At 32.2% G+C, this 7,602-nt stretch overlaps 1 long non-coding RNA gene across 1 annotated transcript; it reads left to right on the top strand.

Moving 5' to 3' along the window:
- The first annotated feature begins 316 nt into the window (after nt 1-316).
- On the top strand, nt 317-1,515 carry LOC145038659 (uncharacterized). Its single transcript, XR_013679485.1, has 3 exons — nt 317-421; nt 634-700; nt 1,309-1,515. It is a non-coding gene; the product is annotated as an uncharacterized LOC145038659 (long non-coding RNA).
- Nucleotides 1,516-7,602: the final 6,087 nt, after the last annotated feature.

The following is a 7,602-nucleotide window of genomic DNA, read 5'->3' as shown; positions in this document are numbered from 1 at the left end:
AAATCATCATATCCACAACCCTAAATGCACAAAGAGGGGACGCGTCTTCTTCAACAGATCGGGAATAAGGAACGATCGAATGGGAGCAGTCAAAAATCAAGGGCACTAGTGAGGGTCAAATAGATTTGTAGGGTGGGCTGAGAAAGGGACTTCGGTCCTCATCATCGTCTTCATCAAATCGAGAAGGCATCAAACGATTCAGGGAAGTCGAATGGTGGTCCCTTAAATCACGTGTGTAGTTTTTTTTATAAATCTTATCATTTTCAAGTCTCCAAATAATTAACCCTATGCCGTCGTCGACATTTTCTTCATCATCTTCGTATACTACATGCAACACAGTCATCATCTTCACAGCATATGATTGATTTTTCTACAAAGATTAGTAACGAGACACATGGCACACACCATCGATCAGATCCGGGTAACTTTTATTTTTTGTTAAAAATGTCATATTTAGATAGTAAGTTCTTTAGTTATGTAGAATTGAAAATATTCCAACTTGCTGTCTTAGTGAACTGTTGGTGGAATTGAAAATATTCCGATTTGCACACCAACTGTTTGTTAAAATGTCTTAGTGAACTTCAGTTACTTATTCCAAATTTTGTTCTTTCTTGCTTAATGAGTCACTTTCAGTTAGAAGGAAGCATAGAAAAAGATGTTAGTTCGTATGGTTCCAGCTCTTGTATCAGGGCCTTATAATGTAACATTCTTTATTCATGTGTTCAAGTTGATGAGTTTCAATTTCTTTTATGTGGATGCTCTTCTTTCTTACAAAATAATGTTTTCAAATCTTATATGAAAACCACGTTTCTATGCTTTAATGGGTCTGCCATATATTTTGTTTTTCTTTCGGTTATGGAATACAATTCTAGGTTGTTTGTGCCTTTTTATTTTTCATCAACACAAATTAATTTACTCTTTGAACCTTGTGGTATGCATTCTAAATCATGTTGCTGGAAATTATGTTTATATGTAAACTATTGCAAGTAAATCAAATATGGTTTTTGGCTTGTTCGATGATAATGTCTAACAAGTGTTTGTTGAAATGTCTGAAAGAGTATTTAAAGAATTTAACCTTGTGGTATGCATTCTGTCGGAATTACTAGCTGTAAATACAATACCTTTGAATGTATTCTATATATTCTATCAGAATTTATTCTATCATAATAAAATCGATGTATTCTGCCAGAATGTATTATAAGCATTATATCATATTCTATGTATTCTATCAGAATATATTAAGTGATAGTTAATTGTAAGTAACATGTTTTTTTTAACAATTATTAGTTTTTGTTGTATTTGTGATAGGAATGACTGGAAGAAGGCGTTGAAGACCTTGATATTCTTTTAGAATATGTATAATTATATTAAAATGTATAAAGATTTTAGTCTGTAAGAATATGTATGAATTTGTATTTAAGTTTGGATGTATAAGAATATATTAGAATGTTGTTATTTTTCAACATTCGATTCAAAAATTTTGTTTTTCTTCAATAATATTATATTATAATAAAATTCTGAAAGAGCATCATTCTAACAAAATAATATTCTATTAGAATAAAATTCTGAAAGCGCATCATTCTAACAAATAATATTCTGACAGAATAAAATCGGTAAAAATTTGAAATTGAATTAATTAAAAAATTCAGATTTTTTTTTTTTAAATTAGGAAAATTAATCATCCCTAAAAATCCAAAAATTTCCTTTTATAAATGTAGTTAATTGTCTAAAATACCCTTTTGCTTAAAATTGTGTGATTATATGCTACATGTTACCCCATTGTAATATCATACACCTTCAAATCATGTTCATTGATTAATTTCATCCATTGGTCCAGATTTGTGCATTTTTGGCATACAATACTTAGTAAAAACAAAATAACCTAAGCCTATATATATATATATATATATATATATATATATATATATATATATATATATATATATATATATATATATATATATATATATATATATATATATATATATATATATATATATATATATATATATATAGAAAGTTCGGATCTCGTAGGAACGAAAAAATTGGTAAGAACCACAAATACAATTCTCCACCAATCATTTCGTTAAGGCACAAACGTCAAACACGTTTACTTTGGCGTGACGCGTTCGCACGTCCATGGAATGTAATATGCGTTCGTACGTCCAAGGAACACACGCACATAATGTTTTGTTTTGTTTTGTTTTGTTTTTTTCTATTTTTATCTTTTGTCTATTTAACCCTCCAAACAATTAACCTTTGCTGGAAAATACCAAAATCTTGCATACAATTACAAAAACGTTATATCATATTGTGAGATTTTCACGTTTCAATCCTACAAGAAATATTTGTCATCGCGGTTCCTAGATGATCGTAGTTCCTTTTCAATCTCTCTCTCTCTCTCTCTCTCTCTCTATATATATATATATATATATATATATATATATATATATATATATATATATATATATATATATATTCCAAAATACTTGAACCACATTCATTTGAACTACAACTTAAAAGTTTTCTAATTTATATGACTTATGATTTCAAATTTAAAGTAATTAATCATCACAACTCAATAATTTTTTTTAAACTTATGATTAGTACCGTTGTGTTCATTTTGGCAATGAATAATCATTTCTTCATTTGATATTTGGAGAATTTAGTCATATCAACCCTTAAAGATACAACCTCATATCTATCTCATATAAGAAATTTTCGTGAAGAACATTATGTGAAAACACCCTTAATTTAGATTTATATTTTTAAAACCATTTAAATTAATTTGTAACTAAAAATCATCATTTGAGGAATTCAATCAAAAATATCTTTAAAAAGTTAACTAAACAGTTTTAGTTTTTAAAAAGGTTTTAAAGGAGGGTCATCATTTTAAATATCATTACATAAAATAATCTACCACTAAATCAATGTGTCCTTCATAATGTCTCATGGTCCTCTAAGCCTCAATCGTTACCTAAACCTAAATACATATCAAAATCATATGTTAGGCATTAGGAATGCCTAGTGAGTGATATCAGATTCCATCATGTTCATAGTCAAGGAACCAATCATTACTTTTCCTCCATCTTTGATGGATAAACTCATCACACATCATTGAGTGTTAGTTTTTTTTTTATCATATGAATTGATAATTCTTTCTTTTCCTCTTAATAAACGACACACGCTAATATTTCTTTACATATTTTCTCCATTTGGAAACATCTCATAAGACAGTTCATTTCCAAGACTTGAATTTTGAATTTCTAAAGCTTCTATCACTAGTTGTGTAAGAGTTTCTCTTATCCACTTTTCAACACGATCTTTTACTTCTTTTTGGATTCCTCCTTCCTGAATGGAAATCGTATGTTGATGCTTCCCCATTCTTATTCTTGATCCACAAGCTCAACTCAAGATATTTATCAAAATCTTCTATTATTGTCTCAACCACTTTTACTCTTTTTGTCACTTGAAAGCTCTTTTGGATAGGTAAGTGGAAAATGCACTCAGTGTCGTATATTACACTCTCTTTTATGATAAGGTGTGCTTACATTTGATTCCACTGTTGAAAGGATTTATCAGCAAATTCCTAAATAGTAACTTCATGTTCTCTTTTAGTTGTTTTTCTTCCATTAGTGAAGGTTAACTTGTAGTTCTAGCCATCGATGAGAAAATATATGCTAGTTTTAATTCAATAATTAAACATTTAGAAACTTAAACACATAAAGTCCAAACTGCCGCAAGCAATCTAAATGAAAATTTTACCTTAATTCTTACAAGCATACTAAGAGTACTTAGTTTAAGATTAGATACTATTCTAAGCACCCACTTCACTTAAACTCATGTTTTGATACCAAATATAAACACCCCTCTTTGGGTTTTATATTTTTTCTAAAAAATTTAAATTACTTTCTAAAGTAAAAAAATATCGTTTGTAGAATTTGGTCCCAAAAGTCTTTAAATTTTTAAAAAACGGTGTTAGTTCTTTAAAAACGGTTTTAGGAAGCGGTGATCAATTTAAATATCATTAAATAAGATAAGCTACCATTAGATCACATTGGACTTCAAAATGTGCCATGGTCCTCTAAGCCTCAGTCTCTACTCGCACATGAATATGTCAAAATCAGATATTAGGCATTGGAAATGCCTAGTGAGTGATATTAGAATTTCATCATGTTTGTAGTAAGTGAATCACTTATCCCTTAGGATTTCATCGGGTTGTCACAAATGGGCTCAAGGGGATTCCATCCCGAGGATGATTAGACTCATAGTATGTTGGCATTCCAACTCGATGGTTTAGGGCCTGGGATATTCCAACCTAATTGTTGGTTAGACCCATAGTATGTTGGCATGCCAACCCGATGGTTAATGACTTAGGGTATTCCAACCTGATGGTTGACTGGAACCATAGTATGTTCGCCTTCCAACCCGATGGTTGAGGGCCTGTGGTATTCCAACTCGATGATTGACTGGACCCATAGTATGTTGGCATTCCAACCCGATGGTTGAGGACCTGGGGTATTCCAACCCGATGGTTGACTGGACCCATAGTATGTTGGCATTCCAACCTGATGGATTAGGGCATGAGGCATTCTAACACGATGGTTGACTGGACCCATAGTATGTTGGTATTCTGACCTGATGGTTAAGTGATATGTGCATATTTAGTTACATAGTTTGTCTAAAATCTTACTGCTTTTTGGTTAATTTGTTCTAATTATTGAACAAAAGGTACTTCAATGTGTTTAAATTGTATTTATAGTGTAAAAGACATGTTCGAGTTAAAAAGGAAGATGGATTAGCAAATGGAAGCTTGGGAAGAAAAAAAAAAGAAGAAAATGAGACTAAAAGAATGAAGAACTCGGTGAGTTGGCCATCTACTTGCTGAGTAGACATGAATCTTCACGAACAATTAAAGACTTGCCGCCCACGGGATTTAAGTGATGGACTCGCCGAGTCAGCATATGGACTCGATGAGTCACCCCTATTTTCACAAAATTATAAATAAGACATAACAGCCCAAAACAAAGGCTTCTTCTGGATTCCCTTGGCGACTCAGTTGCGATTAAAGGGTTATTGAAGCTCTGGAGTTCGAAGATTTTACTCTAGAGTTCAATTTGAAAGTGCTTAAAGGCAACATATACTCCTTCCTTCTTAATCTATTGAACAAAACCACGCTTTTACTTCTAGATTTCATTTTTGAGTTATTGTTTGCTGTAATCATGAGCTACAACTCGTAACTTCTGTTTAGGGTGGATTAGCTTGTTAATATAGATTGATTTTATGGTGTGATTATTTGATTTGGTGAAAATTGTTTTGCTAAGCTTGTAATTGATCCTTATGTGTTGACAATAACTGTTTTTCTGTTAATTACCAAGTTTATTAAGTTGCATGAACATCATCTTAATTACTTGCTTCATGTGATTTATGTGAAAACAACATTATATGCCTAGTATTAGTGAATATGAACCTAGGATTAATAAAAAACAGGTAAGTTAATGTGTAAGCTTGTGTGATGAACAACCATACAAGATGTTGATTAAATTAGCCATTTAATTAGCTATAAATACAAGTGTTACTTAACCCGAGTCAAAATACTAGCAAATTCATTAGTTTAACCATTTGGCCAATGTTAAAATTAATTTGTTTTCTAAGGATAAGTAATAGTGAACATGAGCCTAATCACATTTATCGGAAGCTAATGACAAAATAATCCATTGTACTTGCCATAAAATCAACTACAGAAACAAGTGAGTCGAACCTAAATAGAAGTCTCTTTAATTATTGAATCTAGCTATCTTCAATTTCTTTAGCTGTTAGTTGTTTTTGTTTAAGTAGTAGTTAACTGTTAAGTTTCTAGTCTTTCAAAACTAGAGAAAACCCTTCCTTTTTATTATTTGTTTTAATTAGCTAATTCTAGTGTGTAATATAATTGTTACCATTCATGTGTTCGATACCCTACTTACTTGAACTATATTGCTAAATGATAGGTACACTGCCTTTCATGTGCTTGTTTGTGCTTGAAGTACTAGGATTAAACTAGTGCATTTTACACACTCATCATTAAGGGTCTAGGGTATTCCAACCCGATGGTTGATTGGACCCATAGTATGATGTTTGTGATATGTGTTATTGTTGTGTGTTGGTACTTTGGGGGAACTCACTAAGCTTTTTGTTTACAGTTTTGTTATGGTTTCAGGTTCTTCAGATGATTCGTGGTAAGGTGAAGGCGTGACCATATAGATCCTTGGTTTTACAACATATTGGATCTTCGGAGACTATGATTTTAAATCATGTTTTGGGAATAAATGTTTTTGTAAATACTTTGTTAATAAATGGTTGATTTGAAAAGTTTAAATTTGCTGAAATTTTTGGGATGTTACAGGTTGGTATAAGAGCCTTGGTTTGAGTGAATTGGAGGAACACTCGTGTAACCAGTCTAAAACTAAGGAAGAAGGGTTTTAAAAATGATTTTCAAGGTAAGGGTTTATATATATATATATATATATATATATATATATATATATATATATATATATATATATATATATATAACTTTCAAAATAACCAAAAGAGGATGTAATGTGTACGATCAGTCGGGGCCAGTAAGTTGTCCCCAAATTACCACATTGTTCTTTGATATTGTGATATGTTAGAACAACATGTTAGTGATAAGTTAGGGATCTTCAGGAATTGCATGATAGAATTGCCTGATTATATGATGTATGATAGCCTATGGTTCTTCCTTATATGAAATTAACAACATTATTGTAGTTTCTTAGTGTATCCATCATAGTTGTACATAACTAAGATTCTATAGCCTGAGAATGTTTGGTTTGGCCTTATTTCCTATTCTTGTTTGATGAATGGCTTAGGGTAGGATCAGGTTATCAACTGTCTGTAGGATCCAGTGCTACGTATGGCTAGCATACACGAGTGTTGTAGGGTTGGTGGAAGTTTAATGAGTGGGTGTAGTGTATAAGCGGGTCAATGTGAGGAATGATTAGCCACTCTGGGGAGAGTGAGAGCAAGAAGAAGGTGCACCCGTGGTGCAGGAAGTTAGTGATCGAGGATTTTGTATGGGGATCTTTCTGATCTTATTGTGTTTTAGTTCCAGTCGACTCAACTGCTTGAATGATGCTTGCTTTGTGCTTTGTGGGACTTACATTGATGTGAGCTGACCATGAAGTGAATACACTATGTTACATGATAAGTAGGTTATATAATCTTAGAGTGAAAGAATCGACCCTATTACGCATCTCTCGTTTGAGTCTAACCGTTGTAGGGTTGGCTCCTTTGGTCGAAAGATTAATTAAGTTTAGTTGCACGTAATTGTATTCATGACGTGGTTGGCTGACATTAATTGGAGTTCTTCAGCAGCCGATGGCAGGGGAGGTGGGGGAATCCTAGGAGATCCTAGGAAGTATTTTAGTGTGATTGTTTTGTTGTTGAGTTGGTATCGGGAGTGTTATTATGAGTAAGTTCTAGAGGACCCAAGATGACATGAGGAAAGTATGGATAAGTGTGTAACGTAGTATTGGGCGTGTACTATTGGAAGCACATGATCCATACTTAAATCAAGGAAGGTTACGGGGATTCTAA

The sequence above is a fragment of the Lactuca saligna genome, chromosome 4 (genome assembly GCF_052625555.1).
Source record: "Lactuca saligna cultivar CGN05327 chromosome 4, ASM5262555v1, whole genome shotgun sequence".
NCBI lineage: Eukaryota > Viridiplantae > Streptophyta > Magnoliopsida > Asterales > Asteraceae > Lactuca > Lactuca saligna.
The sequence above is the reverse complement of the archived record's forward strand: the minus strand, read 5'-3'. Positions and strand labels throughout refer to the sequence as shown.